The sequence below is a fragment of the Nyctibius grandis genome, chromosome 1 (genome assembly GCF_013368605.1).
Source record: "Nyctibius grandis isolate bNycGra1 chromosome 1, bNycGra1.pri, whole genome shotgun sequence".
Lineage (NCBI taxonomy): Eukaryota > Metazoa > Chordata > Aves > Nyctibiiformes > Nyctibiidae > Nyctibius > Nyctibius grandis.
In genome coordinates this window covers 75,074,275-75,101,834 of record NC_090658.1, presented here as the reverse complement: position 1 = coordinate 75,101,834, position 27,560 = coordinate 75,074,275, and the positions used below count along the sequence as shown (strand labels likewise).

General features: G+C 43.9%; 1 long non-coding RNA gene across 1 annotated transcript; it reads left to right on the top strand.

Moving 5' to 3' along the window:
* The first annotated feature begins 3,741 nt into the window (after nt 1-3,741).
* On the top strand, nt 3,742-27,431 carry LOC137666828 (uncharacterized). Its single transcript, XR_011048704.1, has 3 exons — nt 3,742-4,018; nt 4,718-5,173; nt 25,446-27,431. It is a non-coding gene; the product is annotated as an uncharacterized lncRNA (long non-coding RNA).
* Nucleotides 27,432-27,560: the final 129 nt, after the last annotated feature.

The following is a 27,560-nucleotide window of genomic DNA, read 5'->3' as shown; positions in this document are numbered from 1 at the left end:
GGCGACCTACAAAGCTGCATGGTCACCAGCGTTCTCAGCCACCAGCGAGGGCTCACGGGGCAAGCAGACCTCGTGCAGTCACAAGTAGGCTCCCCAGCGCAGCTCCTTCATTCCCTTCCGTCTCCATTCCTGGTGAGATGACACAGGCTTCTCCTTTGGTCCTGGCCAACAGTCGGACATGAAACCCACCGGCAACCCCAGGGTGTCCTATCCTGTGACACAGTTTTCAACCGGGGGAGTTTCCAGCCCCTGCAGCCCCGTACCACTGAGAGGGAGCTGAGCTCTGGGATTTTTCCAGACAGTAAGCCAGAGGAAGGAAGGACGGGATATCCCCATACAGATTTGACTCACTGGACGTGGATTTCAACCCAAGGATGAGGCCAGGAATCCCCAAGGACACAGATGGCTGTCACACATTTTCTTCTCTGCCAGACTGCCTCAAAGCACAGGGCACAGCCCAAGCCTTTGTGGCCACATATGGTCAGTGGTCAGAGGTCACCCCATGATAGCAAAGCACTTGCTGGTGGCCCCAGACCCTTCATCTTAGTCATTCATTCAAGGGCAGGGTGTTTGTGTCTGTTTCTCCTGGTCATGGGTTCTTCCCCTTTAACAGAAAGCTACTACTACTACTACTACTACTACTACTACTACTACTACTACTACTACTACTACTACAGCTGAGATAAATGGAGGAAAACAAAAACACCTCACATGTCAGTAGCCAAGCAATGATCACAATGTCATATTTGACAACTCTTGGCCGGAGCGTGTCCTGAGTAACCCAGCCTACCTGGATCTGAATCCAGTCTGAGCCTCTGTCACAGATTTGTAAAAAAGTTAGAAGGAGGTTCAAAGGGCAGTCTACCTTAACATAGGCAGAACAGTCAACTGCAGTTCAGTTCTCTCAATTTGACACTACCTACAAAGCTACCTAGTCAATGGTGTCCCCAGCCATCATCTGTGAACAAAACTGCACATCTTAACACTCCCAAGGCTTGAATTCAGATCTAAACTTTGAGCAGGTTCACAAGTGTAGACATAATACAAAAAATCTCTCATCTGAGTGAATCCTGAGCGTTAGCCAAGCACGGTAACAATTTCTTCAGGGGACAGGAGTATTTCCACAGCAGCTTCCAAAGGAGTGAAGGGGAAGAGGCAAGGTAGCACCATTGGTCTCTGTCTTCTTCTGCGGCTGCCATGTGCTCCAACCAGAGACATCCTCTCTGTTAATAACTACACAGGAGGTACAGCTCTTCTGCAGGCTGCTTAAAGGTGTGAGGACTCTTCACCATTTTTTTTCTGTGGATGGCTGTGCAAAAAATTTGAAAGCTTTGGAAAAAATTAAAAGGAAATATTTTCTACACAGAAGAGATACTTTCTCTTGGAATGAACAGCGAAAGAATCTCTAGAGTATTTTCTTAAAGGACGTAGTTTGCTGAACATCAAGAAATCCATTTTCCCTCTATAAAAACTAAGCCTTTCACATGATTTTACTTCACTGGAAAACTTGCAGCTTTGTGTTATTAAAATTCCTCGATCCCTTAGGTCAAATAACTTAGTATTGTGCACTGTTAGCAATACAAAAATATCTCCACATACATGTTCATGGATTAAAGCTATTATTAGCTCTATCTTCATTATTTGAACCCAAAGAACGCACATATAAACACAAAGATTTTACGAAGAGGTGATGCAGCTAGACAAGCAGATGAAAGACATTACTTTTCTTGCAGTTTGTATCTCTTGTATTCTTAAACCACCCAGGACTGAACATTAGTATTTCCACTAGAAATATACACTTGTTTTTCTAACTAAACAGTGTAATTCGCATTCTTAATGTTAAGAAAATTTCATTTGGAATACAAGTAGCCCACATTGATGTTTCAAACTTCAGTTACTAGAAAATAAACAACTACAAGAAAACCTGAAAAACCTTGGGGGGGAATGTTGCTTCCTGGGGCTTCAAAACTTGCAGAAACTTTGCGCTCTAGCTCTAACTAGAAGCCAGCAGAAATTACCCAGGGCATCAAAAAATACAATAAATAAACTGCTGAGAAAATAAGCTGTTTTGAGCACTTGGTTTAACCACGTCATGGTTCAGTTGGTCACATAAAGTTAGAACATACTTGATATAAACTTATTAAGCAGAGGCTATCTCAGAAGTTGAAATGAAAGAGGAATCAAAGATTGTTCCTACTCTGGAAGCAAAACAGGCACTGTCAGGACAATTTAATTTACATGTCTCCCTCCTTTTCTTAATAGAAAGGAAGAAAACAAGAGTAAAGTCACAGATTCTGAGAAGTACTATGCCTTATCTGCTGTCAGGAATATCTACACAAATCACTTGGAGGCATGTCTCAGAAGGTCTCTTTTTTCCTACCAAACCATTAGTATATCTCCAGTGTAACAGAAATGATGTGAAATAAAAATGTGAGCTCCTCATATGAGCTCATTTATCCTACTGGGCCCCGAGAACAGTAGTGTAGGATGGGAGTAAAGGCTGGGGAAAGTACCCATCATTGATTACTGCTTAAAAAGTCGGATGCCTGACTTCATCTTATTATTAACTTGCAGGTGTTATAACACAGTTATGAGATGACCAGCATTTTGTTAAGCTATCCAAATCCTTAGTCAATATGTCCTTTGTTTAAGCTGTCCACCAGTGCCATTCTGTAAATTGACATCTATTGTAACACAAATTATATGTGGAAGCTTACCTGACATGTCATGTGCATCAGTAACAGAAACTGATGAGGTGGTGCCAGATACACGCACACCTCAGGGCTCTGTGCTAAGGATGCAGTTAGGGCATATGTTATTCAGTCATACAGAAAGAACCTATTCCCTTCTCATTCAGCCTGGGGAGCGCACTGTCAACTTTCAAAGATTTTTTTTTTTTATTTTTTTTATGTCAACTGCTCGAGTCTTAGCCTGGTTTCTATATCATCAGCCAAGACCGTCCACTGCACATATCCTTCTGTGGGGAAAGATGACAGAATAAATGTGGGATGTGTTAATTGCATTGTATGAAACAATACTGTAAGATACTCGGAGAGTCTAATGATTAATATGGTAACTGAATATATGGGGAGTAGAACTGAATTTTAGCATAATATCTCTGAACTGGAATTTGTGTAATCAAACTCTGTAAAACATGTCTAGACTTGCCTGCTGCTAAGAATAACACCAATCTGAACGTAAAGCAAACTATATTAATTTCTGTGTGTACTGTGGTTGAGATCGTATTGATGGTTGATCATTTCAAAAGGCGAAGTACGGCATGCAATCTCACTCCTTATAGATCCAGCTCAGCAAAATATCTTAACTTTAAACACAGGATTCGGCCCCGAGGAACAGTTTGCTGGATGAAAGCCTGGTGTGATTAGTGCAAGAAATGAGAGAGTTTCCAAAGCATGAGATGCACACTCCTATAAAACCGTAACTTTGCAGGACAGCAACAGGCACCTCTCCTCTTACACAGGCAGCTGCTCCAGAAATACTCACTTGTTTACTGTCGGCAGCGTGCGCACAAGGGGAGCACGCCTCCGCTCCTGCGCCGCAATTCAAAGGCGCACGTAACGAGGCAATGCATGCCTGATGAATCCTCCTGTCAGCAGACCTTCTCGGTTTTCACTTCTTCTTTGCTACTTCGCAAACTCTCAGCTATTTTTTCCCAAGCCGCAACACAGGGGCTCTTAGAGATTATTGCCATTCTCCTCCTGCCTGTCATTCACCTTGTTTCCAAGTATGGTCACTATGAGGGGACTGTCGCTTGGAGCCTTTGTGGAAAATTAATGGCAGACAGGAAAGGGCAAAAAAGACAGGACAGATGGCTCTGTCACCACCACCAGCCCGATGCCATGAGAGCGCTCCAGTGCCTTTGCAAATGCCACTCTGTTCTGCAGACTTACTCTGAAGTTGATCTGATCGCACCCTTGGCAGCTGTCTTTCTTCTTTTTTATAAGATTTTTCCTTGTCCTTTGACTTACCGGGCTCTTCCACGTGGCGGATGCAAAAGGTCAGTTTTTAAATTAGTGCTGATGGTCTGAAATACTGTTTAACTATAAGCGTATTGGCATCTTGCTAGAAGTGGTGTTGAATAGTGTTGTTAATGGGGCTTGTTTACTTGCTGGTCAAAATCCAAATCAGGTCAGCTGAGACCTGAAGGGGCAATGAGTAAATTTCTAATTTAGTAGGCAAATGGAGTGATGTCACCTCAGTTTAGTCTCTAAACAGCATTCTGTCTAGTTTCACTTTCACAGCGACACACATGCTCGTAGCATATTGGGTGCACATTGGAAGCATGAAGAGACAGGTCTCCTTATGTGAGCAGTGCCAGACAAAATGTGGTTTGGTTTATGCTCATACTGATGTAAAGGTATGATTAGGATTTTACGCATCTAAAACACGATGAACTTCAATAGGGTGAATAAATTGTGATGTGACACTGGGTCGTGCAGCCAGAGTCTGCAGAGAGAAAGCTAATACCCTGTCCTCTGGAGAAGTAGGGCTATAATCTCCAGTTATGTCATTTCAGCCTATAAGATTGCAATTATAGGACAAGTTCTACATTGCACACGTCCCAAGACAGTTTGCTGTTAGGACAGAACAATTCATGTCAGGCATATTTGCTTGCAAAGACTGGTATGTTTGTAATATGCTGTTAATTAGATGCAAAATTAAATGTTTTTCATTTCCACCACTTTTGATATTGTAGGAGAACATTTCCAGACTTGGACAAAATTAAAACACTGGAGGATTAGACTGACAATCAGAAGAGCTAGTGCTCCAGGGTGATTTGGAGTGGAATCATTTGCCTACATGTGAAAGTGTGTCACTGTCCCAAATCTACAGACAGTATTCAACTGTGGCCACTTGATGTGAAGAAATAGCCGAGATCTTGCACATTCCTGGGACGTTAATGGGTATTCTGAGGTAGAAGTAAACAGACCATCAGTCATGGGGGATTCTTGCCATTCCTGTATCTCGCTCTGGAGGAGAGGTACAGGGTGTTTCCCTACTACCAGAGAGTAGGGACACCCCACCTTCTGGAGTGGAAAGAGGTTTTTCTATTCCTGTGAAGCAGGAGGTTTTTTGCTGTCATAGCACTGTATCACCAAGTAAGTGATGTCATTCCTTATGGGAAAGCCTGCTGTTCCACATGCTCAAACAGGTTAGTTCTGTTTTCCTAATCAAACTCATCTTCAAGCCTGATTCAAAGAAAAGTTGCAATGTTAAAGTTTTAAGTAAAATGAAGCTCCAATCTGGGCAAAAAAATACTTATTCTGTAGCGATGGGTTACAACTATGCCTGAATCTAAAGTATTAAAGGAATTTACATGATCTTCCTGGAAAATGGACCTGAAATAACTGAGCTTGCTATGTTGTAGTACTGAGGTTGTCAGCACCCAGCTTTATGACATTAATCCACATATCAGAGAAGACCACTTTGTGATAATCTGCAACAGGGGTAAACTCTGGATTTATGAGAAACAGAAGCTGAGCAAAGTATGGAGCACTTCCTGTCATAAAACAGTCATCGATAAGCTTTCTAGCTTTACGTAAGTTATTCTGTATTCCTCCTGTTTCTTTGAGCAAGAAGAAGTTGTAGCTCAGTTACACTGTTTCCAGCAGACCCCACTTCTGCTTTGTGTTCAGACAGATTAAAATGGGAGTGAATTTTGTCTTTGGGATTTACACAGCAAGATAGTATGCAATGACAATGTCACTTACGAGGTTAAACAGGGAAAGGTGGAAGTCATTGTATGCCAACATATCTGCTTAACAAAATGGTGGCCTTACCTTGTCTGGGCTTCACTGATATGTCACCGCTCAATGCCATGAACAATAAACACACTGCTCAGTTGCAAAGCCTACTGTACACACCGCTATTGAATCTGTTGCAACTGAAACAAGCTCCCAGAGCCATTCACTTCCAGGCCTGGAAACATCTGTTTGTGTATTCTGCACCCGGTCCTAACTTTAATCAGAAGCTGAAAGCAAAAAGATTGCTGGGAAGGGTGTAAAAACATAACTGCAGTCCAATATTCACTCTTGGTAGTGGACATGCTGAGTATGGGAGGTGCCATGCTGCAGTCCCTCGTGTAGGAACTTTGAATTAACTCATAGGTGCAATTTCATGTCTTATATTAATTACGCAGGCAGCTTCCACGCTCCCTAAATTCACAGAGGGTCATCATCTTTGCCTTTTCCAGGATGAACCAGAAATATCTACCTTCCTTTCCTGATATATCTGCCTCATGATCTCCATTCCTCTCCCTTCTCATTTGTCTTGAAACTTTCCCTAACAAACACATTGCCCCTACTCCGCCTCTTTAACTGGTCAAGTATTCTGTCCTTTGCCCAGCTGAATGACTTGGCTTTCTCAGCCCTGGTCTAGATGTGACATTTCTATTTGTTGTCCTTGCAGAATGCACATAATAACGTTGTGTCAATAGAAGACAAGCACGGGACTTCTGTTTTTGCAGATGGAAGTTTTTGTTCATGTTTCCGTCTGCTCGATATCACTTAGACATATCAAAATGTATCAGATAATTTCCTACTATTACATTTCCTTCTCAACAAATGTTATAATCCCCACAGGAAAATTATGTCATGATGAATGGGAGAGAAGAGTCCCCTATAACCTCCACAGGAGGACAGATACTGTGCCATTCCTCAGCTTCTCTTTCACATCCCAGAAGCATGGCCACCTTGGCCACATTCAATTCTTGTTCTGTGTCCCTCTTTATACGGCAGTAAGTATAGGTCACCACCATGAGATCTCACTAGGACGGTTGCAGAGGGAGTTTAGGAATATCAGGTTCTTAGGCAATCCACAAAGCCTAACATGAGGTTATTTTTTCCAGGCTGCAAGCCTGAGTCAGGTGCTGGATGGAGGGTAACTAAGTAACGTGTGCCAGCTTAGAGCATAGGTATGAAAAACAAAGGTGGTGTTAAAGTAAGCCCGGAGTTACGTGCACAAACTTGGACTGCGGTTCCTCTCCTTAGCAGTAAGCTTTGGTGCTGTGAAGTGCCTACATGAGGCCTAATGAAAGAGCAAAGTAAATAAAAAAAATATTTGTGGTTTTAATTTTACTATTTCATTTACCAGATAGACGAGGAAAGAACATTTTCCCAGAAAAAGTCTCAAATTTGAAGACGAGGCTATATCCCAGGATTGAATGTGTGCAGGATAAGCACTGGATCAAGACTGTCTAGTCTTGATCATTGATTTAGTGTCTAAACTGTTTGTCTGTTTAGGAACAGAGAAACCCACTGCAAATGGGGGGATGGAGCCCCCTTGATTCACAGGTTCAGGTGGAAAGAAAGGATGTGATCCCTGGACTGCAGGCTAGAAAGGAGAGTGTCACCTAGAGGTAAAGCCACAGTGGACCAACAAGAGCTCCAGAAACAGCTGTGGGAAGATACATTGCCCCTCCCCATCAGTCATGTCTCCTATTTTCTCCTGTTTCCTGCCCCACTCAACATTCTGGAAGAGCAATACAAGTGCTGCCGGTGTTGTGGCAAAAGAAAAGGAGGCAGAAATTAACAAGTGGATAAAGTCTCTCCATCTTTACTACTCCAAAATTTACAAGCAATACTGATGAGCTACTGCTAGCTGCAGCTTATTAGGAGAAAGATAGAGATCACACCCTCCCTTTTTTCTGCTGACAAAAAGTCTGTATTGATAAGCAGAGCTCAAGCCTCTGCCTTTCACTGAATGCAGTCCTGTGGATCAGAAGTGATGTGGAGGCAAGGACAGTCATGTCACAGTGACAGTGGACCCATTTCAGTGTCTACCTGACACACAACTGCCTCGTACTCATTGTAGTCTGAGGAATGCAGAAAGAAAAGCACTACCCAAAATACTGCCTCCCAAACATCTCATCAGATACACTGTGTTTCAGCAAAGGGCTGGAAATAAGAAGGTCATGTGCAGTGACTCCAAAGTCATGTTCAGGGTAAGCAAGTAGTACAGAAGAGGGGGAAGAATGGGGATGCTGCATGGGTCTGGCAGAGAAAATGTTAGAAGTCTGGACTATACGAACGTGACATGCACATGGTCTTAGTAATACAGGATGCTTAGAATAGACAGGATGCCTAGGAGGACACAAGCAAGGTGTTGGATAACAAGTTATTAAATGTCAAATGAATGAAAGTGTGCTCTACACTGAGTCAGGTGAGTGCTAATTAATTATGCCTGTGTCAGCAAAATGGGTAAGCACTTACAGTTGCTCTTGAAAAGCAGAATCACAGAATCACAGAACCACAGAATCAATCAGGTTGGAAGAGAACTCTGGGATCATCGAGTCCAACCATTGCCCTAACAACACCATGTCAACTAGACCATGGCACTAAGTGCCATGTCCAGTCTTTTTTTAAACACATCCAGAGATGGTGGCTCCACCAGTAGTTACATGAGGTTGAACAAGATGCCTGTATCGCCTGGACGTTTAGTGCAGGAGACATGGTTTGCATGATGTAATGTTTACAATGCCTTTGCGAGGTACATTTAGTCCTTATGAGCAACAAACAAGGAAAACCACAGAGACTGTTATTGAAATTGTAGAATAGGAAATTAATGTGGTCGGAATATTGACTTAGATGGCTTCTAAAACAGAGGAAAATGAATCAAAAAGCAAAGCTTATGTAAAATGTAGCATATGTAGGTTTATAGGCATGTGTGTAGCCTAAGGGAAAAGGGATAAAGAAACAAAGTCTCCTGTAAGACAAAACACAGCCAAGGACCTGATTACCTCCATACTAGCCTCCTTGCTCACCAGAATTTGGAATGTATAGTTTCTTCATTCATCCTTACCTGCTTTCTAGTATCAAAGATGCATTGCTTCAATATTCCTTCAAAAAGCCTGCATTACCCTCGTAAGCTCATGGATAACCCACATCTCACCCTACAGGTTGGTTCTTGTTTTCCAAAAGAAATATTTTGAAGGGGAAGGCTGCTGAGCTCGTTTTCTTCATCAGTTTGGAAATACTTTTTAGCTATCTTTATCTGAAGTTGGTTTTGGAAGAGCTCAAGAACCAGAAAAGTGACATTAACCTTTCAGGGTGGCAGAGTGGAAAAAGAACTAGAAAGGTTCACCATCAGTTCTGACCACAGAGAGGAAACTCTTCTGGTCAGCTTGAACTGTCCACCTCTTGGGAACATTTCCTCACCAAGCGGGAGGTTCTGTCAAACCAATGGAAATAATTCTTCCATATTTCCAAGGGCCCTGGGAGTTCAGAGTGTCACTTAGCCAACATCAGCTTTTATTATTTGATCTGACTCTTAAAACATTGGCAGTTGCAATTAGTCAATACATGTATCCAAAAAAACAAGCATCAATAATGTCAGCCAAAAGAGATATATGAGTAGCTTCTGTATATAGATGACATTTGTTACTACTGTGGAGACTGAGATGAATAGCTGTGTGTGTGACCAGGCTCAGACCACAGGCTCTTCATGTCTGCATAAGAGCTCCTTAGTGACAATTCGGCCATCTACACTGATAAACATCTTAAAACTTTTTCGGAAAGCCACAGTCAGCATGCTGTTTAATTCACTGACAGCAAAGTCAGTCTCCATTAAATGCTTACTATAGGAAATGCACTGTCAAAAGGGAGCAGTAAGCAACTCAGAGGTGGCACGAGACAGCAGCTGGGCCGACACTGCTCAGGTCAACTGGCAATAGCAAGTGGGGAAGGTGAGACCCAAGAGTAACAAGAATGGATTAAAAAAAATTTAACAGAAAGCCCTCTTATTTAATTAAACCTTATGTGTTTGAAATTACTTAGCAGCTCAACTCAAATAAGTGATGTAGGTGCTTGAGTGTTTAAGGAGGAATCAATCTTCTGGCCTCCTCCAGACATTCAGGACCTCTCTATGTCCTTGCTCTTCCATAGTCTTAGGCCAAATGAACGTTCTCTCTCCTTCATCATGTTCACAGAAGAGCACACACAAACCAGTTCTTGAACACTACCTTTTCTCTTTGATTGAGCAGAATGACAGAAGTGACAAAATTAAGTAAAAAGGTTGCTTTTGTATAAAAAACAGAACTAGGGAATTCAATTTTGAGAAAGCTGTTGAAGTGACGACTTGATGAACAATTCAAAATCCTAAGCTACTTTTCCAGGAGAGAGGAATCTGTAGCACCTCTTGTAATAGCTTATCATTCCAAACAATCAGAAGCCATTGAGTGATGCCTGGAAGGTCAGAATTTAGATTTATGTTAATTAGCTGTCCTGGTTTGGCCTAAACCAGACCGATTTTCCTTTCAGTGATTTTTACTTTCAGCTAAGTCTCCTCTAACTAACTGCATGTTTTTGCAGACAGTGTCTGCTTCCAGGACTGATAACGCTCGAAGTTTGTAGTTATCACTGAGGCACTGGTAGGGATGTTGTGCAGAAAGGCTCTTGCTGTACTTATTCTTGAGAGAAACCAAGGTCACTGCTGAATTCCTCATTGCTTACGAGTGAAGAGCCGAAGGGGGGGGTCGCAGCTGCAGTGGGAAGCAGACAGGGCAGGTGACCCAAAATTGACCAACGAGGGTATTCCATCCCATACACGTCATTCTCGGTATAAAGTGGGGGGATCACGAGGGTCTCGCTCCTTTTCTGCTATGGCCGGTGTCCAGGGAGGACTCCGTCTGTTTTCCTGCTGCCCCCGATCCCGATCCGTGCGTTCCTGAATCCAGCTCTCGACCATCGCTAGGCCCAGGCTGGGCCTTCCTGGAGCCTGCCCTGCAGTGCCGGTGGTGACGTGGCTGACTTCAGGGGAGCTCAATCTTGGTTTTGTATATATATTTGTATATATTTGATTATTTTTATTATTATTATTATACTTTTTTTTTCATTATTATAGTTTATTAAAACTGTTTTAATTTTCCAACCCAGAAGTCTCTCTCCCTTTTCCCTTTCCCTTTCCCTCTGGGGGGAGGGGGGGGGATAACAGAGGGCATCTGCCGCAGGTTTAATCGCCAGCCCAGCTTTAAACCGTGACAGATTTATTGGCGCCCAACGTGGGGCACGAGAGAAGCTCCGACAGGTTCCTCTGATAAGTCGAATCCCAGCTCCCGTGGGAGGAGACCCGGAGAGCTCAGCCAAGAGAGTATCAGATTTCTTCCTTTGAGATTTACGAGGGGTTGGAAATTAAAACAGATAGCTAAGATGATAATGTTATTTGTGAGCCTTGTGTTACCTCTTTTCTTTATAAAGCTTGTTTTAGAGTTATGTGTAATGATACCTTACTTGCCGTATGCGCTGTGTGTTAGTGCTTTCATGTGGTTTAACAGGGCGTGCTGGTCGAAATGTGTCTTTTTGGTATGGGTTTTGATACTGATTTATGTCATGATAAACCGGGCAGTTATTATTCCGATCTCTTATCTCTATGATACAATGATGGGCAGCTTTGATCGCGAATCCGTAGCTGCGCACACCGGGCGTCTTTTAACTGATTTTGATAGTATCTGCTCCTTTTTTGCCAAGCTGATTCCTGCAAAATTCGAACAGGGCATGTTGTTATTTTTGGGTGTCCTGAATGTGTTACTGGTGTGCTATGTGATTAGATGTCGGTGCAGCAACAGTGGGAGGTATCATGCTGCCCCTGTAACCAGGAGAAAACACCGAAAGAAATCAACTAGTAAAGTGAAGGATGATGATTCAGAGGCTTCTAAGGCAGAGCCAGCACGGGACCCAGGTGAGGGCCCTTCTCAGTCAGAGTCAGGGCCTGACACAGAGGGGGGTTTCCTTGATCGTCTTTTTAAAGAAGGCCCATTACACAAGAAGGACAAGAAAGGTCCTTCTAAAGCAGAACAATCACAGGAGGACTCGGACTCGGAAGTAGAGATAACCTACCACTCCTTATCCCTGAAAGAACTGCGAAATATAAGAAAAGATTTTAGTCGTTATGACGGTGAGCCAATAATTACCTGGTTGCTCCGATGCTGGGATAATGGGGCAGATAGCATAGAATTGGATGGCAGAGAAGCCAGACAGTTGGGATCCCTGTCCAGAGATGGTGGTATTGATAAGATGCTTCCAAGAAGGTCGAACAGTATCAGTCTCTGGAGGCGACTCTTGTCAGCTGTAAAGAGCAGGTATCCCTATAAAGATGATGTTATGAGCCACCTAAGTAAATGGACCACTATAGAAAAAGGTATTAACTACCTTAGAGAACTAGCTGTGCAAGAGATCATTTATAAACACCCTCAGGACATTGTAGATCCTGTAAATCCTGATGAAGTGGAATGCAACCGATCCATGTTCCGGAAGGTTGTGAAGAGTGCTCCACCAACACATGCCCCTACATTGTCAATATTAGTCTGGGGAGAAGATGCTATGGCACGACCTAGTGTGGGCGAAATGGCTAACTATATGCGACAGTATGAAGATAGTATTTCTTCCCCACTGCAGGCCCGTGTCTCGGCTGTGGAAAAACTGACTAAGGAAAACAAAGACACATTGAAACAACTGTCAGACAAACTGTCCAGGATCGAGAATAAACTTGACTCTCTACCTACACAGGCCCGCGTTGCAGCCTTTAGGAGGCAACGCCCTCCTACTGGACCGGCTCAAAGGAAACGGAACACGTCACGAGGTATCCTGTGGTTTACCCTGCGTGATTATGGGGAGGACATGAACAGATGGCATGGACAACCTACCAGTACCCTACAGGCACGAGTACGTGAGTTGCAAGCTAACAGAAATACCAGAGAGAATTTTTCTAGGAGGATGGCTGCTCCAGTTACCAATGAGCAGGACCCCAGTCAGGGTAGATGGGCCTCAAATCCTTTTTTTCCAAGAGTGAATAGAGGAAATGAAGGTCCAATCCCCGTGAGCAGCACGAATCCAATCTTTAATTAGAGGGGCCCTGCCTCTAGCCAGGAGGAGGAGAGGGATAACCGGATTTATTGGACTGTGTGGATTCGATGGCCTGGCACATTAGAACCACAAAAGTATCGAGCCCTGGTAGACACTGGTGCACAGTGCACCCTCATGCCATCGAATCATAAAGGGACAGAATCTGTCAGTATCTCGGGAATAACAGGGGGATCTCAAGAGTTATCTGTATTGGAGGCCGAAGTGAGCCTAACTGAAAATGAATGGAAAAAGCACCCCATTGTGACTGGTCCAGATGCTCCGTGCATCCTTGGCATAGACTACCTTAAGAAAGGGTATTTTAAGGACCCAAAAGGATATAGATGGGCCTTTGGTGTAGCAGCTGTAGAGACTGAGGACATTAAACAGCTGTCTACCTTGCCTGGCCTCTCAGAGGATCCTTCTGTTGTGGGGTTGCTGAAAGTTGAAGAACAACAGGTGCCAATTGCTACTGCCACGGTGCACCGACGACAATATCGCACCAATCGAGACTCCCTGATCCCCATTCATAAACTGATTAGACAATTAGAAAATCAAGGAGTGATTAGCAAGACTCGCTCACCCTTTAATAGTCCTATATGGCCAGTGCAAAAGTCTAATGGAGAATGGAGATTAACTGTGGACTATCGTGGCCTAAATGAAGTTACACCACCTCTGAGTGCTGCTGTGCCAGACATGCTAGAACTTCAATACGAACTGGAGTCAAAGGCAGCCAAGTGGTATGCCACCATAGACATTGCTAATGCATTTTTCTCTATTCCCTTGGCACCAAAGTGCAGGCCACAGTTTGCTTTTACCTGGAGAGGTATCCAGTACACCTGGAATCGACTGCCCCAGGGGTGGAAACACAGTCCTACTATTTGCCACGGACTGATCCAGACTGCACTAGAAGAGGGTGGAGCTCCAGAACATTTGCAATATATTGATGACATCATTGTATGGGGTGATACAGCAGCAGAAGTTTTTGACAAAGGGGAGAAAATAATTCAAATTCTTCTGCAAGCTGGTTTTGCCATAAAAAGAGGCAAGGTCAAGGGGCCTGCCCGGGAGATCCAGTTTTTAGGGATTAAATGGCAAGATGGGCGTCGCCAGATCCCGATAGAGGTGATCAACAAAATAACAGCCATGTCCCCACCAACTAACAAAAAGGAAACACAAGCCTTCTTAGGCGTTGTGGGTTTCTGGAGAATGCATATTCCAGATTACAGCCAGATTGTACGCCCTCTTTATCAGGTGACCAGAAAGAAAAATGATTTTCAGTGGGGCCCTGAACAACAACAGGCTTTTGAACAGATTAAACAAGAAATTGTGCATGCAGTAGCCCTTGGACCAGTCCGTATGGGACAAGATGTTAAAAATGTGCTCTACACCTCAGCTGGGGACAATGGTCCTACCTGGAGCCTCTGGCAGAAAGTGCCAGGGGAGACTCGAGGTCGACCCCTAGGATTTTGGAGTCGAGGATACAAGGGCTCTGAGGCCAATTACACCCCAACTGAAAAAGAGATACTGGCAGCATATGAAGGAGTTAGAGCTGCCTCAGAGGTAATTGGTACTGAAGCACAACTTCTCCTGGCACCCCGATTACCAGTACTAGGCTGGATGTTCAAGGGTAAGGTTCCTACTACTCATCATGCAACTGATGCTACATGGAGTAAATGGATTGCATTAATTACACAGAGGGCTCGAATAGGAAACCCTAATCGCCCAGGAATCTTAGAAGTGATCATGGACTGGCCAGAAGGCAAAGACTTCGGAATGCCACCAGAAAAGGAGGTGACACGTGCTGAAGAAGCCCCACCATATAATGAACTACCGGAGGATGAGAAGCAGTATGCCCTGTTCACCGATGGATCCTGCCGTCTTGTAGGAAAGCATCGGAAGTGGAAAGCTGCTGTATGGAGTCCCATACGACGAGTCACAGAAGCCACAGAAGGACAAGGTGAATCAAGTCAATTTGCAGAGGTAAAAGCCATCCAGCTGGCTTTAGACATTGCTGAACGAGAAAAGTGGCCAAGGCTGTATCTTTATACTGACTCATGGATGGTGGCAAATGCCTTGTGGGGGTGGTTAAAGCAGTGGAAGCGAAGCAACTGGCAGCGTAAAGGTAAACCTATTTGGGCTGTTGAACTGTGGCAAGATATTGCTGCTCGGCTAGAGAAACTAGTCGTGAAGGTACGTCATGTAGATGCTCACGTACCTAAAAGTCGGGCAACTGAGGAACATCGAAACAACCAACAAGCAGATCAGGCTGCTAAAGTGTTCCAAATAGATTTGGACTGGGAACATAAAGGTGAACTATTTTTAGCTCGGTGGGCTCATGACACTTCAGGTCATCAAGGGAGAGATGCAACATACAGATGGGCTCGTGACCGAGGGGTGGACTTAACTATGGACTCTATTGCACAGGTTATCCATGATTGTGAAACATGCGCCGCAATTAAGCAAGCCAAACGGTTAAAACCTTTGTGGTATGGGGGGCGGTGGTTGAAATATAAATATGGGGAGGCCTGGCAAATTGACTACATCACACTCCCTCAGACCCGCCAGGGTAAACGTTATGTACTTACCATGGTGGAGGCGACCACCGGATGGTTGGAAACATACTCTGTGCCCCATGCCACTGCCCGGAACACTATCCTGGGCCTCGAAAAGCAAATCTTGTGGCGACACGGCACACCAGAGAGAATTGAGTCGGATAACGGTACTCATTTCAAAAACAGTCTCATAGATAACTGGGCCAAAGAGCATGGCATCGAATGGGTATATCACATCCCCTATCATGCACCAGCCTCTGGGAAAGTTGAACGGTATAATGGGCTGTTAAAAACTACCCTAAAAGCAATGGGGGGTGGAACCTTTAAAAACTGGGATAAGCATTTGGCACAAGCTACCTGGCTAGTTAACACCAGAGGATCTATCAACCGAGCTGGCCCTGCTCAGTCAGACCTTTTACATACAATAGAAGGGGATAAAGTCCCTGTGGTGCATGAAAGGAATCTGTTGGGAAAAACTGTCTGGGTTCTTCCTGCTACGGGCAAAGGTAAACCCATTCATGGGATTGCTTTTGCTCAAGGACCTGGATGTACTTGGTGGGTGATGCTGCAGGATGGTGGAGTCCGATGTGTCCCTGAAGGTGATCTGATCTTGGGTGAGAATACTTAATTCTGAACTGCATGATGTTAATTGCTGCATAATACTAACAGTGTTCATAAGTGTCTTTCAGGTTGAAGCAGTGGTGATGAGACCGGAGCTAGCTGCAAGTGGCGTCCAGTAACCTCCTCGAGACTGACATCTTTAACCTGCAACCCGTGGGCACGAACTGTGACAAAGCTCATATCATCTCTCCTACCCTGGGAGACTCCTAGCCAGATGGAAACCCACAATCCTGAACTAAATGAACTTGATGAACTTTTTTTTTGTATAGAGATGAATCATAAACTAATGTTATCTGTATATATTTTAAAATGAAAAGTTAGTGGTGATCTGAGTATGACGTGAATGGTATGGAATAAGGGGTGGAATGTCCTGGTTTGGCCTAAACCAGACCGATTTTCCTTTCAGTGATTTTTACTTTCAGCTAAGTCTCCTCTAACTAACTGCATGTTTTTGCAGACAGTGTCTGCTTCCAGGACTGATAACGCTCGAAGTTTGTAGTTATCACTGAGGCACTGGTAGGGATGTTGTGCAGAAAGGCTCTTGCTGTACTTATTCTTGAGAGAAACCAAGGTCACTGCTGAATTCCTCATTGCTTACGAGTGAAGAGCCGAAGGGGGGGGTCGCAGCTGCAGTGGGAAGCAGACAGGGCAGGTGACCCAAAATTGACCAACGAGGGTATTCCATCCCATACACGTCATTCTCGGTATAAAGTGGGGGGATCACGAGGGTCTCGCTCCTTTTCTGCTATGGCCGGTGTCCAGGGAGGACTCCGTCTGTTTTCCTGCTGCCCCCGATCCCGATCCGTGCGTTCCTGAATCCAGCTCTCGACCATCGCTAGGCCCAGGCTGGGCCTTCCTGGAGCCTGCCCTGCAGTGCCGGTGGTGACGTGGCTGACTTCAGGGGAGCTCAATCTTGGTTTTGTATATATATTTGTATATATTTGATTATTTTTATTATTATTATTATACTTTTTTTTTCATTATTATAGTTTATTAAAACTGTTTTAATTTTCCAACCCAGAAGTCTCTCTCCCTTTTCCCTTTCCCTTTCCCTCTGGGGGGAGGGGGGGGGATAACAGAGGGCATCTGCCGCAGGTTTAATCGCCAGCCCAGCTTTAAACCGTGACATTAGCAAACATACCACGTTTTTTGCAGAGGGAGTCAAATGTTCAGAGTCGAGAGAACAGAAGCAATAAAGTGTGTCTTAATGGACTCAAAGAAGGGTACATTAAAAGATGCAGACTCTGCATCTTTTAAATAAAGGTGTTACTGTTAAAGATGGATTTTTACACACTTTTTGAAACTCTAGATTCTGCTATTAAAACATTTCATACAACTTGACTGAAAGATATCAAGCAAGAGGTTTAAATCTTAAGAGTTAACATCACACTACTGAGGATGTATGTATAATCACAAACCAGGTCTAACTCTGGTAGCTTCTCTAACCCTGCTCCCCTTGGTCACAGCCCCCTTGCCAGTTGGACAGGTCAGCTCTGCCTTGCCTGGAATTTTCTTGATCTTCTCTCCTGAGTGGCTGCTGTTGGCACCCCGTGAGCACAGAGAATTTGCTGGCATATTGTGGGTCAGGCACAGCAGACACCTGAATGCAGCGGAAAAGCCATCTGAGACCCTGCTAACCCAGGGCGAAGAGCACTGAAATGAGAAAGAAAAGGGAGGATGTTGTTGCACCAGACCTGAAGGTCTAATAGTTTTTTAATTAGTTTCTGTCCAAACAGTAACCAACCCCATGTGTCATTTTCTGCCAGGACCATATTGATTATCCTAACTGCAGTGGAAGTGTGTTAAAACACCCACATATGTACACGTGCCCAGTGATGGCTAAATTTAGGTGCCAACAGGCACAGCCAACTCTCCATGGTGCCAGGTAGCAGAAGGCAGAAATATCCCAGATAATAAAAAATCTAAATTACTACCTTGGGGTAGTAATTGGGGTTGGGGCTGGTGCTTCACTCCCCAGGTCCCCTCATCTGGCTCTGCGTGGGCTTAGCATGGGCACCGCATTACGTGCAGACCTGGAGGCAGCTGCACCTCACTGCGCCCTGAGCCAAAGGTGGGGCTTGAAATGCTGTGCTGAGGTGTCTGATGTGCATCTGCCTTGGCATCCTCCCATCCAAAGGGTAGCACACATTGTCACACCTGAGTTGGCACCTGGACTTTCTCTGCCTCTGCAGCATCGCTTATACCAACAGAGAGTAATCAGCCCACGAGTATCAGATGTATTTCCTTTGGCTTCAAAGATTTCATTAGACTGGAAGCATTTAAAATACCAGACTGATAATAGCAGCAGAGATTTGCAAAAGCACAGCAGGCACATTTCTTACTGCTCTGTTGTTTAATAAGTGTATTTCTTATTAACTTCAAGTATCTTGCTTTGTGCTATAACTGAAGACCTCTTGGAAATTTCTGTTAGAGCAATGTATCTCAGGCTGTCTCCTTAGTAGAGTTTTCTACAATGAATATGTTACTCCAGCCTGCATTACCTACCACATTTTTCTCAGGGTGAAACTTTAGTCTTGATTTTAACATACAGATTTTTAAGCATCTTGGGGATTTGTTCCCTTAGAAGTTAGAGATTTCTCTAGGCAGTCAGCAGAGACCTGATGGGGCGTTTCCTGTCCCCATGTCCCCAGTATCCCAGAGAGCTCTCTGAGCCTCTTTGCTGTGTGAGGGGGTGCCTGTCCCTGCAGAGGGGTATTTCACAGCAGCCCAGCCTGCTGTGCCCTGTGTCCATGTCCAGGAAGGCAGTTCCAGCCAGGTGTGCTCCTCCTCACCAGCACGACTGGCGGATACTGCTATGGGTCTCTCAGGTCATCGAGGGGATGATAAGACCTAAAATTTTACACATGCTTGTAGATTTTTCCTTAGGGAGAATGCTTCACCGGAGCAACAGAGATGATCCTGTAAATACTGGGATTTTGTTTGAGTAGAGAACCTCAGTTCTACTTATCATTGAGACTTCCGAGCGTTGCAGAGGAGCCAGGGCTTTTCAGGAGCCTGGAAGAAGGCAGCAATAAGGAGGACTGCCTTGGGAAGTGTAGGGTGTGTAATTTAATACATCCTCTTCACAGTTAATATTGTGCAAATAATCATTAGGAAAAAGGAAATTTAAAAAAAAAAAAGAGTAAAAGAAAGAGAAAGGAGAAAGGAGAAGAGAGGAGAGAGGAGAGGAGAGGAGAGGAGAGGAGAGGAGAGGAGAGGAGAGGAGAGGAGAGGAGAGGAGAGGAGAGGAGAGGAGAGGAGAGGAGAGGAGAGGAGAGGAGAGGAGGATGTACTAAATTCACCAGTTAAAAGGTTTAAAAGGTTGACTTGAGTGGGTAGTCATGCAATGCAAGGGCTCATTACATAACACAAAGGATCGGTTTGCAAGACATTACCATCAGACTCTTCAGTTTGGAGTCCTTAGTGAGCAACACATGCCAGTGGTGATAAGGAAGGTTACAGTGCCTATGTGGAAATGCATGTTCCCTTCTTAAGCTCTCTATAATGTACTTAAACATCAACCACTACAATAGCCTACTCACCCAGCCTGACATTCCCTAGCTGATTTCTTGGATATATCTCAACATGCAGAAAAGGCTTAGGAAGATATTACAAGGACAGATAATGGTCTTTCATGAATGGATTCAAGGAGGGCATCTCAGGCTATGGGAAGTATGATAAAGCCCAAGGATCTTGCCAGACAGACTGCCATGGCTGGTGTCATCAGCCAAGCAGACGGAGGTAGGTGGGATCGGAGCAGAAAGAAGTGTAATGGCTATCAGAGCGCTGCATCCAAGAAAGTCATCCATACCTGCACAAACATTCTGACTGACTTGTTTCTGGCAAATAGAAACTTCCGATTACTGAGCAACCTAAAATGTCTACTTGTTAACCAGATAGTCTGCTGCTGTTTCAACTAGAAATAAAATTTCCCAATTAAAATACAGCCCTGTGGAAACGACATGACCTGGTTTGTCATTCTCAGGTCAGGAGAAGTCATCTGTTATACAACTAGATCATGACAAGTTGAGAAGCCAGGGCTATGGATTTCTATCATTAAAAAACTAATGGCATAATCTTATCTTTAGTCATCATTATAGGAAGTCGTTGGTCAGAAGGAAGCCAGAAAATCCTGCTAAGTCCTCTCCATGAAGTAGATGAGCTGTTATTCAAATTATAGGAGCCCAAACTGATGAATTATACATGGCGCTGACATTAAATCTTGGTGCATCTAGCTCTTTTTTTGTTTTTAAATATGTCTACTCTCTGTTGGAGAGTCAGAATGTGTTGTCACAGCTTGGCTGCCTAATTTTAACCACTAATGGGGCTAGCTTATCCCCGGGATCCAGATTCGGACCAGAAATAGGAAGCCGAGTGATGGTCATGTGTTTGACAAGGAGCTGGGCAGTGGGCCAAAACACATTTGAGCTGGATGGAATTTCTTGCCCCTGTGAAAATGCAGCGCTAAATCTTCCTCCCCCACTCGCCTCTTTACACACAAGTGGATCCCTCTAGTACAGTGAACTGTCACCCGAAACTAACAAGGAGGATGTGTCTCCCGGCAATCTGAGCTTCGGTCAAAAGTTCACCACTTGCCAGCCCCCCTATGCCAACTTGGACCAAGATTTCTGGAATGGTTAGAAAAATATTTTAATGTAATTCACCTTGCTATGCTATTTCATTAATAACCTCTAAAAATGCAAAGAGTGTGGCCTTAAAATTCCTTGACATCCTCAGCATATGACTAATAATAATGAAACTTTCTCGCTGTCGGCGGAGCCACTCTGTGAACGCTCTGTTTTCCCTGGAGTTTCATGGAGTCTTTAGCAAATGCAGTACATTTGCCATGTCCATTTTTTACAGCCTAGTAACCACTGTTCAATCAGGCTTGCCTGAGCTAGCTCTTTGTCCACCCCACCAAACTACACTTTCCTTTCTCCCTGCACTGTGCTATTTTTCTCACAAGAATATTTTGTCCGGGCATAATTTGGACGTGCGTGAAATACTCTTTTACACATTATGTCTTTCTTATTTTCTCTATATTTGTTTTGCATCCACCCTCTCAATGTCTTCCAAAATATGTAGTCCATGCGAAGCACGGAGTTGTTACCAGCCCAGGACTGTGTGTACTCCATCCATACCAAAGGGGCTCAACCCTCGGATGGGGGTAGAGCGTGTCTGACATGCCATTATATAACATGAAACCAATGTATACAAGACCGTCTTTAAAAGTACATTTTACAGACCCTATTGCTATATCTCACTTCAAGCATTTCTTTCTAAAATAGCCTTTTGGGAGTCGGTGGATGAGACTTGGCTCACTGGGGGTAAGTCCAGGGCTACGGGATCGCTTTCTGTACCGTGGCTGCCTTCAGCCTGCTCAAACCAGGAGTTTATAAACCACTGCGAGGTATCTAGGATTAAATTAGTTCTAGATTAATTTTTTGCTCTTTGCTTTAGATCTTTCTCCAATGGCAAAAGCAGAGCACAGAGTCAAAAGTATTTCATTCTCAACACCTCTCAAACTAGTAATAAAACAGAAATCCTCTCGTCCCCAGTTTTTTTAAAGCATGTAACAAGGCCTGACTATGGCCCATAGAGTGTACTCCCTATTCATCCTTGATAGGTCTGACTCCACTGCACACCCAGATCTAATGGGATCATGTTCCACAGCTCCCAGTTGACACGCAAGCATTTGGAGATGCTGTGCTAGATGATTGGAATAGACCCTTTACCCAACTGAAGCCTTCTCTGCACCTGGGAGGTTTGCAAAAACATAGTTACTCTTCAGAGCTAGTGATTTTCCCACCATGAGAAGCACTTGAGATCAAATCAAGAGTGCTACCAAAAACCCGTGAGAGGTTATAATCGGAACATATTCTCTCCAGCAAGCTTAGCCAGAGGAAGAGTTCCCCGAGAGCCACCCCGCACAGTGCCCAACTGCCCAGCTGCCCTATTTTGTGTTGTGGGGGTCTGTTCACACCACACTCAACCAGAGGCAAACAGGCAGATCCAGAAAAGTGTAGAAAGGGGAAGTGGCTAAAAACTATTTTTATAGCCTGATGACCTTCCACTGTGTTAATTCTAAATTATCCCTTTCCTAATGAATCCCTTTTTTTCCTAACACTGCCCTGTGCCTGCCTCAATTAACAGTTCATTTTTAGACTAAAGTTGTGCCATATGCACTGAGAATTTATTTCCGACAACTGCACTCACTAACAGATGTAATCTTCTAGCACAGGTGAGGTTGGCCAGTGAAAGAGTTTTCCAGAAGTGAAATGGACATGGAATATTTTTTCCAAAATATTTCCCTCTTTGCTTAATATTTTCCTATTTGTTTAAAAACTGGGCCCAGGAAAAAAATGTAAGTTTCCAACCTGCTCTAGAGGTAAGCAAAAACTGGGGAAAAAGAAACAAAAATTTATCAAGACAGTTCAGTGACATTTTAAACTCCAGAATATTCATGTATGGCTGTAAATATTCCCAGCCCCAGTTGCCTTGGATTTTGAAATAACACAGAGAACTAACAGTGGGTTTGTGAGTGCACTTTTTGTGGCGTGAACATTTCATTTAATTTTTAGAAAACAGACAGATACTAGCTTTCCTCCAAAGTATCGGCTGTTATTACATTTCCATCAAACACTGCCACATGAACATGAACAGTGCTTTGGGTTTTTTTCCCATAGGTTTGGCCAATGTCTCCAATCACCGTTTATAACCTCATGATATGGGGTGCAGGAGTAACTGCAGTCTGAGGTGGGGGAAGTGTTCCCTTGCAGGGGCTCTCTGGGAGCATCCTCTTCCCATGACCTCCAGGAGAGAAAGAAGGACCTGCTTCTGGCATCTTCTGGTTTCAGAGAAGCATTATCTGCTGGCCTGGCCACATACTTTATGTTGAGGCAGTTCTTCAACCAAATACTAGGTTTTACCCTTTTTTAACAAAAGTATCCTTTTCCCAGATTTTAGTGAACAATTTCTTGGTTTTTGACAATTTTCATCTCAGGACTTTCATTATGGTTGCCAGAGAATGAAAAAGAATATGTGTGTGTATATTTATCTATATATAATGTATATATACACATGTGCATGTGCATGTATATTTACATACACATACAGGCATACCTTTTACTGTCTTCTTCATGATAAACTGTCCATTTGTGACAGCGTGTCAGAATATGTTTATCTGTGAGTACATATCAAGTGGCTGGTATACCAGTGGTGTACAATTCTGAGAGGTCACAAACCCCATTTCATAGAATCATAGAATCATAGAATGGTTTGGGTTGGAAGGGACCTTAAAGATCATCTAGTTCCAACCTCTCCCTGCCATGGGCAGGGACACCTTCCAAGATTGCTCAAGGCCCCATCCCACCTGCCCTTGAACACTTCCAGGGAGGGGACATCCACAGCTTCTCTGGGCAACCTGTTCCAGTGTCTCACCACCCTCACAATAAAGAATTTCACATTTACCCAGAAAAGCCAAATGTATTGTGTGTAAGCTGATCAGTGGAAAGCAGGTAATACATATAAATTAATTAAGAAAACAGTTTTTGGAGAGTTGTGCATTTCTGCAGGCTCATTCTTACTGCACTTGCTGTTAGCCCACAGTGCCAATAGTGTGCTTCTGAAAACTCCTGTTCTGCAAACCAAACCTATTCCTGCACTCTTTTTCTTCTCCTTTCCCACCAATAGCAAACCATTTTCTTGTTTTCCCAACTGTTGCTCACTGTGAAGCTGGAAACCTCAGTGCAGGTGGGAGCAGACTGTCAGAAGCATTTTTCACACATTAACAAGACCTACCCTGAGTAGGTCTACATACCATGATGTCAAAGAAGGTTGTAGCAGCCAGCTGGCCATCCATGCCCGGAATGCTGCCTATACTGGCAGGGTTGAGATGAGGGTGCAAGTTCCTAGGAAAATGTCCCAATCCAAATGAGGCCTGTAGAATTGAGGAGCACCCGTTGAATGCACACATGCAAAGAGATCTCACCACAAAAACTGAAGGAACTACAATGGGGTCTCCAGGGGCTGAGACTTCAGCTGACTCCAGCAAAAAGGGTGGCAAGGATGACTCTGGTGGAGGAGAGGGACATAAGGTGGAAGTTGCCCCCTGATGAGAGAGGGACCAGCACTAGAAGGCAACAGCATCAGGGAAAGCCCTGTCAAAACTATCAACTGCAACAGAACTAAATGGTGATCAGCTGTAGGGCTTATTGTATAGCTGAATGCTGGTTAACCTGTGCTACAGTTTTTAAAGATGTTAATGTTCCCAATACAGGGAGATTTCCAGTCCTCCTTGAAAATAAAAAAAAAAAGGGGAGAAAAATATGAACTCAGAGCTGTGGGAAGTTAATGGCTTTGGTTTGAGCCAAGAGTTTCCACCCAAGACAACAGCAAACTGGAAATGTTATGGGTCCCTAAAAGAGATTGGAGGTGAATCTTGTCCATGAATCTGCTGCATATTAGCCTTCAGGCTACTCAACCCTGGTAAGCCAAAGTGCTCTTTCCAGTCCCCGGTTTAGAAGTTCCCCCATGATATCTTTTAGATCTGAAGGCTTGACTTCTAGATATTAGGTGCTCAGCCTTCCCTTTCCATGCAATGCCTTTCAAATTGTCTCTACTTAGGTAGCTGATAATTGTGAGAAATTTGTATAATAGGCTATTAGGTAGGCAAGAAAGTAGGTAGGTAGGTAGGGTAGATTAGATAGATAGATAGATAGATAGATAGATAGATAGATAATCTTGATAGGAACAGCCTAGCTGATATGTAAACTACAACTTCCAAAGCATTCAGGGCTCTTCAGTGTGAAAGACACCGTACATATTTTGTGAATGTTTTCATATATATTTTAGGGTTTTTTTTCTGAAAAGCAAGAGGATTGACTCTTTGTGTTAATAGAGAAACTTGTAACCGGCTTACATTTTAGGATATATGGTGAGTACAGAGGAACATATTTGAAGAAAAAAATGTGTTGGCTTAGAAGTAATCGCCTTTTTACTAAGTTAATGAGGATGGTAGAGTATTTTTTTCTGCTTAATGTCTCTTGTATGTGTGGAATACTTTACATATTTACAATACTTTAGCGTGTGCTCTCCTGGATGCAGAAGAAAACATGGTTCTGAATAAAGCACGTATAACTGCTTGGATGAAAACAAGCAGTCTCAGGATGCCCTGAATACCCTTTTGGAAAGTTCATTTTACCCTTGTGCCAGCTTTCTCTCATCTGTGTAAAAGCTGTAAGGCAGCATCACTGATTTAAGAGATTAACACTGATACAATTCGTGGAGCGGGAGTCATCTTGCTTTTCTCAAATAACAGAAGCGTACAGAAGGGTGCCACGGGGCAGTCACTTTTAGGATGCTGCTGGGACTGAAGAAAGGATGTGCATTTCTTACATCTCCTCCTGTGTTGCAGGAGGGATCCCTGGGCTGGGCAAACTGGAGAACACTCAACTGATGAATACTACCCTATCTCTATGGGGCGACTGACTTTTGACACTGTGCCAGGGTAATGTGAAAGAGTAACACGAAGAAGAACTGGCGGCTAACCTCTGAAGGCCCAGTGAAGAGCAGGACACACACCCCAAACTGGCTGCAAGCAGAAAAGAAGCAGCATACCCATAATTCTGCATATATGGACTACGGGGCAAGAGAAAGCATAGGGGCAAAGAGGTTATGACATCTCCAACACTGGCTTCAAACAGTGTAACAGCACTTGCAGGTCAGTGGAGCACGCACACAGGTGTGTTTTGCTGAATAATGACTGTTCTCCTCCCCTGTGACAAGATGCTCACCTGGAAAAGAGCACAACACCCATCAATCTGCACGTGGTTTCCCCCGGAGCATGGCTGCAAGTTGTCCTCTGTACGGGAAGGGGCAGGAGCAGCATGTCCCGCACCGCGGGAATGTGAGGACTGTGGGGTTTGCATGGTGCTGGAAGGAGAGAGACTGAAGTATGGCTTGGCACGCACCGGCTGGAAAGACACAGCATACTGAAAGACATACTTCTGTCCTCGGGAGTGCAGGAGGCTGGGATGCAGCCCGGGGCATGTGGGAGAGGAAGGAGCCGTGGGGGATTCCTGAGGCTCCCTCTCTTCCTCTGAAGCATGGTGTTGATGGCAGGCTTTCCCAACAGTTTTTTCTTGCCTTTTTCTTATTTCCATGGAAATCACCCTCAGCCCCTGCTTCAGCTGCCTTACTGGAGCAGCACAAGCAACTACCAGCCTGCACGGGGAAGGCATGCGAGGGCTTCGGGAGGCAGCAGCATCCCTGCACAGCAAAACCACCTCCCCCAGTAAAGCCAGGTCCCAGTCTATTCCCAGGCCAGGAGTAGAGGAGCAGATTAGGACAAAAGTCACACAGACTGGTAAAATTGTCCCCGTGACCAGCAGTAGGCAGTATAACAAAAACTAATGCCTTAATGACTGGCAAACCTGTTTATTTAGTGCAGCAGTTCTATTATTTCAACTGCCAGAGACATAGAAATAGCTTTGAGCTGCGTTCCCACTCTACTCTTCAGCTTTCATGCTCTCTTCTACCATAAACCATCCTCCCATCTGCTCAGTGAACTGTCTATAAGTTAAAAATCAATTTCTGAAAACTGTTATTCAAAAAGTTATGCCAAATGCCGAGCCTGAACGAAGTCCTGCCTGTTAATTTCTTCTGAAGCAGCAGCTCCAAGTGTTTGTCACCATGTGCTTGGATCTTACCAGCTGATACAGAGCCTCAACAGAACTGAAAAGTAATTTTCAAAGTTTTCCTCAATTGGGATATCTTTCTGAATTGAGAATTGCATTCTCTTACCTTGATTTATAAATTGGACCTGCATTTCAAAGACTTGGTTTGTTAGGATAGTGTCTCCATAAATTTAACCCAGTAGACCAGAAGTTCTTTAATGCATGCAAACCATCTTTAAGGAAGAAAGCATAATTATGTGAGAAGTATGAAATGGCTTACTTTCTTTAAATTGATGGCTCTTACCTCCTCTGCCAGCCCACTGACTGATTTATGTAAAACACTTTGCAATTCAGGAAAGTGCCTACCTCAGCATCAGAAAAGATCCTTCTGTAAAATGCACAGCCATCCTGTGTGAAGACCCCGGCACATGATCCCTGGTGTGCACTTTATGATTTCCCTTTGGGGGTGTGTTTATTGCATGGGATTTCATACATTTATCCCTATTCTAGTATTCTTGTGTACAAGCAGGGGCATGGGGCACTGATCACATGTGTCCTCAATAGACCCTGGAGCATTGTTATTTATTACAAATAATTCATCTGCATACTATTTTCTTAGCCTTCCATACTAAATGAGATAAATCTACACAAATACTAATAAGGGATTAAGGTGGAGTTTCCATCTGGGCTACAATACGGCTATGCATACACTGGTTTCCAGTAGATTGGTCTACAATAAATGTTATTATGAAAATCAAATAACATTTTATTTTGTCCTCTTCTCCCTTACACAGATTGATTGCATACCTGCAGTGGCAGCACCTTCCTTTCTTCCTTTCTTACCATCTTCCTCT